We start from the raw sequence: 11,821 nt of genomic DNA, 5'->3' as shown, positions 1-11,821 counted from the left end.
TAGTATTAGCATATCTATGTTGTAGATCAATAGCTCGTGTTTAGCTCCCCTGTTTTATTTTTGATATGTTCCTAGAGAATACTAAGTTGAAAGATGTTAGTAGCAATGATGTGGATTGGATCCATGATCTGAGGATTATCCTCATTGCTGCACAGAAGAATTATGTCCTTAATGCACCGCTAGGTGACAGACCTATTGCAGGAGTAGATGTAGACGTCATGAACGTTTGGCTAGCTCAATATGATGACTACTTGATAGTTTAGCGCACCATGCTTAACAGCTTAGAATCGGGACTTCAAAGACATTTCGAACGTCATGGATCATATGGATGTTCCAGGAGTTGAAGTTAATATTTCAAGCAAATACCCGAGTTGAGAGATATGAAGTCTCCAACAAGTTCTATAGCTAAAAGATGGAGGATAATAGCTCAAGCAGTGAGCATGTGTTCAGATTTTCTGGGTACTACAATCGCTTGAATCAAGTGGGAGTTAATCTTCCAGATAAAATAGTGATTGACAGAATTTTGTAGTCACCATCACCAAGTTAGTAGAACTTCGTGATAAACTATAGTATGCAAGGGATGATGAAAACGATTTCCGAGCTTTTCATGATGATGAAATCGATGAAGGTAGAAATCAAGAAAGAGCATCAAGTGTTGATGATTAACAAGACCACTAGTTTCAAGAAAAGGGCAAAGGGAAAGAAAGGGAACTTCAAGAAGAACGGCAAGCAAGTTGCTGCTCAAGTGAAGAAGCCCAAGTTTGGTCCTAAGCCTGAGACTAAGTGCTTCTACTGCAAAGGAACTGGTCACTGGAAGCGGAACTGCCCCAAGTATTTGGCGGATAAGAAGGATGGCAAAGTGAACAAAGGTATATTTGATATACATGTTATTGATGTTTACTTTACTAGTGTTTATAGCAACCCCTCAGTATTTGATACTGGTTCAGTTGCTAAGAGTAGTAACTCGAAACGGGAGTTGCAAAATAAACAGAGACTAGTTAAGGGTGAAGTGACGATGTGTGTTGGAAGTGGTTCCAAGATTGATATGATCATCATCGCAGACTCCCTATACTTTTGGGATTAGTGTTGAACCTAAATAAGTGTTATTTGGTGTTTGCGTTGAGCATGAATATGATTTGATCATGTTTATTGCAATACGGTTATTCATTTAAGTTAGAGAACAATTGTTGTTGTGTTTACATGAATAAAACCTTCTATGGTCATACACACCAACGAAAATGGTTTGTTGGATCTCGATCGTAATGATACACATATTCATAATATTGAAGCCAAAAGATGCAAAGTTAATAATGATAGTGCAACTTGTTTGTGGCACTGCCGTTTAGGTCATATTGGTGTAAAGGGCATGAAGAAACTCCATGCTGATGGATTTTTGGAATCACTTGATTATGAATCAGTTGATGCTTGTGAACCATGCCTCATGGGCAAGATGACTAAGACTCCGTTCTCCGGAACAATGGAGCGAGCAACAGATTTGTTGGAAATCATACATACTGATGTATGTGGTCTGATGAATATTGAGGCCCGTGGCAGGTATCATTATTTTCTGATCTTCACACATGATTTGAGCAGATATGGGTATATCTACTTGATGAAACACAAGTCTGAAATATTTGAAAAGTTTAAAGAATTTCAGAGTGAAGTGGAGAATCATCGTAACAAAAATAAAAGTTTCTACGATATGATCGCAGAAGTAAAATATTTGAGTTACGAGTTTGGCCTTCAGTTAAAACAATGTGAAATAGTTTCACTACTCACGCCACCTGGAACACCACAGTGTAATGGTGTGTCCGAATGTCATAACCGTACTTTATTAGATATGGTGCGATCTATGATGTCTCTTATCGATCTACCACTATCGTTTTGGGGTTATGCATTAGAGACAGCTGCATTCACGTTAAATAGGGCACCATCTAAATCCGTTGAGACGACGCCGTATGAACTGTGGTTTGGCGAGAAACCTAAGCTGTCGTTTCTTAAAGTTTGGGTTGGTATGCTTATGTGAAAGAGTTTCAACATGATAAGATTGAACCCAAATCAGAGAAGTGCGTCTTCATAGGATACCCAAAATGTTGGGTATTCTATCACAGATCCGAAGGCAAGACATTCATTGCCAAGAATGGATCCTTTCTAGAGAAGGAGTTTCTCTCGAAAGAAGTGAGTGGGAGGAAAGTAGAACTTGATGAGGTAATTGTACCTTCTCCCGAATTGGAAAGTAGTTCATCACTGAAATATGCTCCAGTGATTCCTACACCGATTAGTGAGGATGTTAATGATGATGATCATGAAACTTCGGATCAAGTTACTACCGAACCTCGTAGGTCAACTAGAATAAGATCCGCACCAGAGTGGTACGGTAATCCTGTTCTGGAGGTCATGTTACTTGACCATGACGAACCTACGAACTATGAGGAAGCGATGATGAGCCCAGATTCCGCTAAATGGCTTGAGGCCATGAAATCTGAGATGAGATCCATGTATGAGAACAAAGTATGGACTTTGATTGACTTGCCCATTTGATCGGCGAGCCATTGAGATTAAATGGATCTTCAAGAGGAAGACGGACGCTGATAGTAGTGTTACTATATACAAAGCCTAGAATTGTCGCAAAAAGGTTTTCGACAGGTTCAAGGTGTTAACTACGATGAGAATTTCTCACTCGTATCTATGCTTAAGTCTGTCCGAATCATGTTAGAAATTGCCGCATTTTATGAAATCTGGCAAATGGATAAACAAAACTACATTCCTTAACAGATTTATTAAAGAAAAGTTGTATATGATGCAACCAGAAGGTTTTGTCAATCCTAAAGGTACTAACAAAATATGCAAGCTCCAGCGATCCATCTATGGACTGGTGCAAGCATCTCGGAGTTGGAATATACGCTTTGATAAGTTCATCAAAGCATATAGTTTTATACAGACTTACGGTGAAGCCTGTATTTACAAGAAAGTGAGTGGGAGCACTACAGCATTTCTGATAAGTATATGTGAATGACATATTGTTGATCGGAGATAATGTAGAATTATTTTGCAAAGCATAAAGGAGTGTTTGAAAGGATTTTTTTTCAAAGAAAGACCTCGGTGAAGCTGCTTACATATTAAGCATCAAGATCTATAGAGATAGATCAAGACGCTTGATAAGTTTTCCAATGAGTACATACCTTGACAATTTTTTTGAAGTAGTTCAAAATGGAACCGTCAAAGAAAGACTTCTTGCCTGTGTTACAAGGTGTGGAATTGAGTAAGACTCAAAGCCCGACCATGGCAGAAGATAGAAAGAGAATGAAAGTCATTCCCTATGCCTCAGCCATAGGTTCTATAAAGTATGTCATGCTGTGTACCAGATCTATTGTATACCCTACATTGTTTTTTTTGGCAAGGGAGTACAATAGTGATCTAGGAGTAGATCACTGGAAATTGGTCAAAATTATCCTTAGTGGAATAAGGATATGTTTCTCGATTATGGAGATGACAAAAGGTTCGTCGTAAAAGGTTACGTCGATGCAAGTTTGACACTGATCCAGATGACTCAAAGTCTCAATCTGGATACATATTGAAAGTGGGAGCAATTAGCTAGAGTAGCTTAGTGCAGAGCATTATTGACATAGAAATTTGCAAAAATACTTACGGATCTGAATGTGGCAGACCCGTTGACTAAAATTCTCTCACAAGCAAAACATGATCACACCTCAGTACTCTTTGGGTGTTAATCACATAGCGATGTGAACTAGATTATTGACTCTAGTAAACCCTTTGGGTGTTGGTCACATGTCGATATGAACTATGGGTGTTAATCACATGGTGATGTAAACTATTGATGTTAAATCACATGGCGATCTGAACTAGATTATTGACTCTAGTGCAAGTGGGAGACTGAAGGAAATATGCCCTAGAGGCAATAATAAAGTTATTATATATTTCCTTATATCATGATAAATGTTTATTATTCATGCTAGAATTGTAGTAACCGGAAACATAATACATGTGTGAATACATAAACAAACAAAGTGTCACTAGTATGCCTCTACTTGACTAGCTCGTTGATCAAAGATGGTTATGTTACCTAACCATAGACAAAGAGTTGTCATTTGATTAACGGGATCACATCATTAGGAGAATGATGTGATTGACATGACCCATTCCGTTAGCTTAGCACACGATCGTTTAGTATGTTGCTATTGCTTTCTTCATGACTTATACATGTTCCTATGACTATGAGATTATGCAACTCCCGTTTACTGGAGGAACACTTTGTGTGCTACCAAACGTCACAACGTAACTGGGTGATTATAAAGGAGCTCTACAGGTGTCTCCAAAGGTACATGTTGGGTTGGCGTATTTCGAGATTAGGATTTGTCACTCCGATTGTCGGAGAGGTATCTCTGGGCCCTCTCGGTAATGCACATCACTTAAGCCTTGCAAGCATTGCAACTAATGAGTTAGTTGCGGAATGATGTATTACGGAACGAGTAAAGAGACTTGCCGGTAACAAGATTGAAGTAGGTATTGAGATACCGACGATCGAATCTCGGGCAAGTAACATACCGATGACAAAGGGAACAACGTATGTTGTTATGCGGTCTGACCGATAAAGATCTTCGTAGAATATGTGGGAGCCAATATGAGCATCCAGGTTCCGCTATTGGTTATTGACCGGAGACGTGTCTCGGTCATGTCTACATTGTTCTCGAACCCGTAGGGTCCGCACGCTTAAGGCTTCGATGATAGTTATATTATGAGTTTTGACGTACCGAAGGAGTTTGGAGTCCCACATGAGATCGGGGACATGACGAGGAGTCTCAAAATGGTCGAGACGTAAAGATGGATATATTGGACGACTATATTCGGACATCGAAAAGGTTCCGAGTGATTCGGGTATTTTTCGGAGTACCGGAGAGTTACGGGAATATGTATTGGGCCTTATTGGGCCATAAGGGAAAAGAAGGAAAAGGGCCTCAAGGGTGGCCGCACCCCTCCCCTTGGTTTGGTCCAAATTGGACTAGGGAAGGGGGGCGCCCCCTTTGTCGGTGTCAAAATCGGCGGATCTCGGGTAGGGGGTCCCGAACTGTGCGTCTAGGCCGGATGGTAACAGGAGACAGGGGACACTTTGTTTTACCCAGGTTCGGGCCCTCTCGATGGAGGTAATACAAGAGTAGATCTACCACGAGATCAAGGAGGCTAAACCCTAGAAGCTAGCCTATGGTATGATTGTTGTGTATGGAGTTGATTGCCTACGGACTACAACCCTCCGGTTTTTATAGACACCGGATAGGGTTAGGGTTACATAGAGTCGGTTATAATGGTAGGAGATCTTGAATATCCGCATCGCCAAGCTTGCCTTCCACGCCAAGGAAAGTCCCATCCGCACACGGGATGAAGTCTTCAATCTTGTATCTTCATAGTCCAGGAGTCCGGCTGAAGGTATAGTCCGGCTACCCGAACACCCCCTAATCCAGGACTCCCTCAGTAGCCCCTGAACCAGGCTTCAATGACGACGAGTCCGGCGCGCAAATTGTCTTCGGCATTGCAAGGCGGGTTCCTCCTCCAAGTCCTTCATAGAAGATTGTAAATACCAAGAGTAGTGTCCGGCTCTGCAAAATAAGCTTCCACATATTGCCATATAGAGAATAATATTAACACAAATCAAATCTGCTGACGTATTCCGTAGTGCGTCATCACACTACAGCCAAGCCTTCATTCGAATCGTTTTACAGTCGCGCCTCAGCGTGTCATGCGAGGCGGTTTCCTTGGCACGTCTTGTCAAAGCAGAGATCGTGTCCCCTCATTCCGGGATTCTCATCAATACAGGCGTGGGTAACCCAACCGCGCCATTGATTACGGCGCTTGGAGATAAGCGAGTTTTACCGGGCTGGTGGGGACACGTAGTTGCGTCCGCCCATATAAGGGGATAAGAATCCACCCTTTCACCTACGCCTTCTTCCTCCTTTGCCTATCCATTTTCCGCGCACTCGAGCTCCAGCGCCCAAGTCCGCACTTCCCAGCTCTAACCCCGGAATGTATCCGAGCTCCAACGCCGGGCTATGTATCCGAGCTCCAACGCCGGACTGTATTCGAGGTGTCATAAATCACCTTGGTTCAAAGAAGTTTTGAAGGAGTTTAGCCGAGCTTAATGTCAGAAATGCCCTCTATGGAGCCAGCCACTAGCGCCCAAGCTTTATGCCGGACTGCTTCCGAGGTGGTGCACCACCCCGACTATGGGTCGATTTTTTGTCAATATTTTTTATTGGTGCAATTTATTCTCTGCCGAGATATATAGCCAGTAGCCCTCAAGGTGTGTATCGGTCTAAAACCTGAGATGCACCTGAAGGATGATGTAAGACCGCTGATCCTAGTAGCCGCTGAGACTCAGGTTGATTTGCAAAATCGGCCTGAGGATCAAGTCCAAACTTGGCAGAATACTTCGGGACACTAAAAGCGGTGTGCTCAGTCCTTGAGACTCAGGTTGGGTGCGGCCGACCAACCTGAGGATCAAAATCTCCTCGGAAACTATATTGCACATAAAATTTTCTGCATTGGACAAGCAATGCAGTAGCCCCCGAGACATTGGTCGGGTGGCAACACCAGATCAGGGGATCGATGTGCCCCTTTAATATTTGTAAATAATAAGCCCGAAGCCCAGTAGCCCCCGAGCCTTAATGCGGGCACGGGTGGCTGAATTAAGGATCAATATCCATAGTAAAATCACAAATTATTTGTAATGACTCTATGTATCCAAGTACTTTACGTCATTAATGCTCGGATCCGCATTGTACAAAACTTGTTGACCGACCATCGGCTTCCACCTCCTCGGCCAGTAGCCGAGGAGTGTTTGTCCTACTTTATAAAGCCTTTATGAGGGCAAAGATTTACAACAAACAAGGCAATCTGGCCATACGGTTTTATAAACAAAGGTACGCAGAGAGTTATATTACTGTTTAACAGAAGAAATGTCTTCCAAAGAAAATAGTCCCGCTATCGGTTCCTTTCTTTGGGTTGTCATGCTAAGCATGATCATTAAACCTTAGCTCTAATGTAAGAGCAAAATATTGAGGATTTAGTTTGGGAGGCCAGTTAATAGCCCCCGGTAGTGTTCGGCGACGGTCGGGGTCAAGCCGTAAACACTTCGGCCAATGTTATGAATGGCCCGTCCTAGTCATCGAATCGCTGACCAGTTTATGCTTATTGTGACAGTCAGTTTTCGGCTTTCTCCACTAAGGTGCTTAACCATGTGAGCTGGAAGCACAATCGCAGTGGTTCTCTCTTTGCACGCCTAGCCGAACAAAACGGAACATAGGAAGCAAGTGCAGGAGCCGCGCAACCCAACTATTGACCGAAGACACAATTCGAAACCGATGCATATATAGCAATATCTGAGAATGTTTTTGCCGAATCGCTAAAGGTGTCCGGCGTTGCACTGCGAGACTAATGCTGGAAAAGCACAAATAGTTTAAAAGTGCCAAAAAGCTTGGAAAACCAAGAAACGTCAGTAAAAACATGACGTCCGAACAATATCAAGTGTTCGGTGCCAATCCGAAAGTTGGTCTGAGAAAAAATAAGTGCTTCTGTCGTGCTTTAACATGATACATCCTATCTCAAGACTTCGAGTGGGTCAGCCTACGGCTTCAACCTCCTATCCCGAGGGCGGAGTACTTCTCATCAGGCCAGTTTAGCAAACTAAACTCTAGCGGCTTTGAGAGAGAAATTAGGCTCCCCGGCTAGTGACCGCACACTCGTGTCGAAAAAGGAGTGATAAATAATAATAAAACTTTGTAACGACTAAGAAGAAGAACACTTATTATAAAACGGCTCAAATAAACTTAAGAGCCCCCAAGTGACTTGGGTAGAAGAATGATTGCATGTACCGAAGTACTTATATCATATCTATGTTCAACTGAACTTTAAACGCGTCTTAACCGACCGTCAGCTTCTCCCTCTTCGGTCAAGAACCGAAAAGTGTTATGTACTCCATCGGTCGAGAATATCGACGGTGTTTCCAATAACCAGGCAATCAGGTCATAAGGCTGTAACAGACAAAGCGCGCTCAGGAAACTTATGCTATATTACCGTGAAGTGTAAGAAGCATCTTCGAAGAAAATAGTACCCCCACCGATACCTTTCTTCAGTGCTCATTGTTATTATGAGACTTGTGCAATAGATTTTTTGTACTCATGAGTTCCGTTGTGTGCCGACCATCATTGAATAACTATAAGAGCGCCAGCTTTCGGCTTCACCCAGTCTGAGGTCCGGTTCGGGTGACCCGATCGTGACAACCGCAGAGATGCTCCCTTTACTCCCTTGCCGAACAATCGGGAACGTAGGGGTAAACACAGGAGCGAGGCAACCCAGCTTGCAAATCGCTTAAGTTAATATGGTGCATATTGTGGCATAATACACGAACAAGGAACGAAGTCGTACAAATATAATCATATGCAAGAGGAAAAGCTTCATAAATGAAGCCCCCAAGTGAATTGGGTCCTTGAATTTGTGTGTCACAAACAAAGTTTGGAAAAGGAAATTTTTTACAAGCAACTTTTTTCCAAAAAGGTATAATGCTTGGTCGAACCGAACACAAGTTAGAAATTAAAGCTTTGAGCATGAAAGCGACTTAGCTGGTTAATGTGTTCGGTATTGATGACGCGGTCCGAGCTTGATGCGGGGCAAGGTTCCATCCCCCAAGCTGGTCCTGAGGTGGCGGAGCGGAGAGCTCGACACGCCGAAGTGGTGACATAGCACGGTCAATGCAGACCGGCGGAGTGACGCCGAAGTCCCCGGATCATTTTCCTGTGCACAAAAAATAGTGCAAACCTGAGATAATAGTAATAATGATAATTAAAAAAATGTTGCATAATAAATAATTTATGCAAAGTGAGGAATAGAAGAAATATGGCCTGGCGCCGAAGTCAATGTCGATGCAGGGCGTCGGCGTGATGTAGTAAAGGCGTGGCAAAGCCAGAATTCGCAGGTCGGTCCGAGCTCCGGATGCGGCGTACGCCGGACTATGTATGGAGACTGACCGAACCACCATGCGACTGTTGTTAATTCGGCCACCATTTGATAGACCTATGTACATATGATGGACAAACCAGAGTAATAATTCCTTAGGAAAAATGAACCCAAACAAGCAAAAAATATTAGGGATTGATAGCATCTGGTTTATTTGTTGTAGCAATCCGAAGGAAGGTGATTCCCAAAATTGGGACTCGCTCCACACACCCATTTCCTGATGGGCGATAAAACGATGGCATGGCAATGCTGGTAAAGGTTGACTCGCCGAGGCAAAGCCCTCGGCGCAGCTAACGTGACGGAGCTGGTCGGCTAGTGACGCCGAAGTGTCCGGAGTAGGTTGATGAAGAGATGGCGAAGCCCCCGGTCCAGCCAAGATGTCGAAGCCTCGATGTCAGCCGATGAGTCGAAGTAGGTCGGCGTGATGGACACCAGCTTGAAGAAGCAATAGTGCGGCCCTGTCGATGCAGGTCGTGACGTGGTCGATGCTGGGCTTGATGAAGCGACCGTGCGGCGATGCCGGTATGCCCGCTCCGTGTAATCCATGGGGCGGCGATGTTGGTGATGATTTATCCTTCGCAATGCCGGACTCTTGTTCGGCTTGCCGAGATGATGATCCGAAGAAGTTGAGCTCGACTAAAGTGACAACGTGTCTAGCACAGGTCGGCAACCGTGGAGTAATATTGCCGGACTGGTTTGACACCAGCATGATGTTGAAGATCATGTTCAAAAGATTTTAAAGTTAGTGGGATGTGTTCGGAAAAGAAACACAATCCCCCACACAAAACTTCCTTCAAAAGGGATGTCTGAAATCCTGTTCATAAAAAAGATGAACTCGGGTCAGATTCGTTTTCGCGCAGAAAATAGATCTGAAAAGTGATGCACTAATCGGAAGGTTCCCGGAGTTTGGACGGTAGGATCGAGCTGAAATTTTGAGAGGTGGTAGATATAGGAATTCCGCAGCCGATCAACGGTTGGATCTTCCAAAGGACGTCCGAGCTAGAAGCTGGACACCACGCCCTAAACTCATCCAAATTCCCGTCCAGATTTGACAGGGCTCCGGTATATCGTGGATTGCCAGAGATTCCTCCATCGGAACTCAACGAAATTTTCCAGGGTTGTTGTAGACTCAATTCCGCACAATTCCACCAAAGCTATCGTCAAAGAGATACTCGAGGAGGTGGTGGTGGCAGATACGAGTTCGCTGTCCAGAAAAACAGCACGGTCGCTTGAGGGCAATATTGACGTTGAGCCCTCGAGCTCCATAGATGATTCCTCCGTGATCTTGATAGAGATCGGAGTTGATGTTTGGTGAAGGCCCTCATCCGGACATGGTGATCCGAACACGGGGTGCAATTCTTGGTCGAACCAAGGTGACCAGTCGAGCTGGTGACGAAGATGCCGAAGTCGCAGTTGATCTGCAGGCGAGCCATCGATCCTTTTGGCGATCACACAGCGGAACTCTCAATGAAAGCACCAATGTCGGTGTCAAAACCGGCGAATATCGGGTAGGGGGTTCCGAACTGTGCGTCTAGGCCGGATGGTAACAGGAGACATGGGACACTTTGTTTTACCCAGGTTCGGGCCCTCTCGATGGAGGTAATACCCTACTCCTGCTTGATTAATATTGATGATATGGGTAGTACAAGAGTAGATCTACCACGAGATCAAGGAGGCTAAACCCTAGAAGCTAGCCTATGGTATGATTGTTGTGTATGGAGTTGATTGCCTACGGACTACAACCCTCCGGTTTATATAGACACCGGATAGGGTTAGGGTTACATAGAGTCCGTTACAATGGTAGGAGATCTTGAATATCCGCATCGCCAAGCTTGCCTTCCATGCCAAGGAAAGTCCCATCCGGACACGGGACGAAGTCTTCAATCTTGTATCTTCATAGTCCAAGAGTCCGGCTGAAGGTATAGTCCGGCTACCCGAACACCCCCTAATCCAGGACTCCCTCGCCCTTCCTTCCTTCTCCTTTTCCCTTCCCTTTCCTTCCCTCCTACTCCTACTACTTGGAAGGGCTCCTAGTTCTACTAGGAAAGGGGTATTCCTACTCCCGGTGGGAGTAGGACTCCCCTAGGACGCGCCATAGAGAGGGCCGGCCCCTCCCCTCCTCCACTCCTTTATATACTTGGCCAGGGGGCACCCCATAGACACACAAGTTGATCTTCGTGATCGTTCTCTTAGCCGTGTGCGGTGCCCCCCTCCACCATAATCCTCGATAATATTGTAGCGGTGCTTAGGCAAAGCCCTGCGAGGGTAGAATACCAAGATCGTCACCATGCCGTCGTGCTGACGGAACTCTTCCCCGACACTTTGTTGGATCGGAGTCGGGGGATCGTCATCGAGCTGAAAGTGTGCAAGAACTCGGAGGTGTTGTAGTTTCGGTGCTTGATCGGTCGGGCCATGAAGACGTACGACTACATCAACCGCGTTGTGCTGACGCTTCCGCTTTCGGTCTACAAGGGTATGTGGACAACACTCTCCCCTCTCGTTGCTATGCATCACCATGATCTTGCGTGTGCGTAGGAATTTTTTTGAAATTACTACGTTCCCCAACAAGACGGTGCGCCACTACTATTTTCCCGCCTTCAAAATTCAAAAATACTAATGGCGCACCGTGGCCTATACTAATGACGCACATGTGGCCTATACTAATGGTGCACCGTGGCCTATACTAATGGCGCACTAGTGGTCCGCCATTAGTATACCAGATACTAATGGCGCACTAGTGGTGCGCCATTAGTAAAAAATACTAGTGGCGTGGTACTAGTGGCGCACCAGTAGTGCG

Source organism: Triticum urartu, chromosome 7A (genome assembly GCF_056163025.1).
Source record: "Triticum urartu cultivar PI428250 chromosome 7A, HENAU_Tu73, whole genome shotgun sequence".
Taxonomy (NCBI): Eukaryota; Viridiplantae; Streptophyta; class Magnoliopsida; order Poales; family Poaceae; genus Triticum; species Triticum urartu.
Note: the sequence above shows the minus strand (reverse complement) of the source record.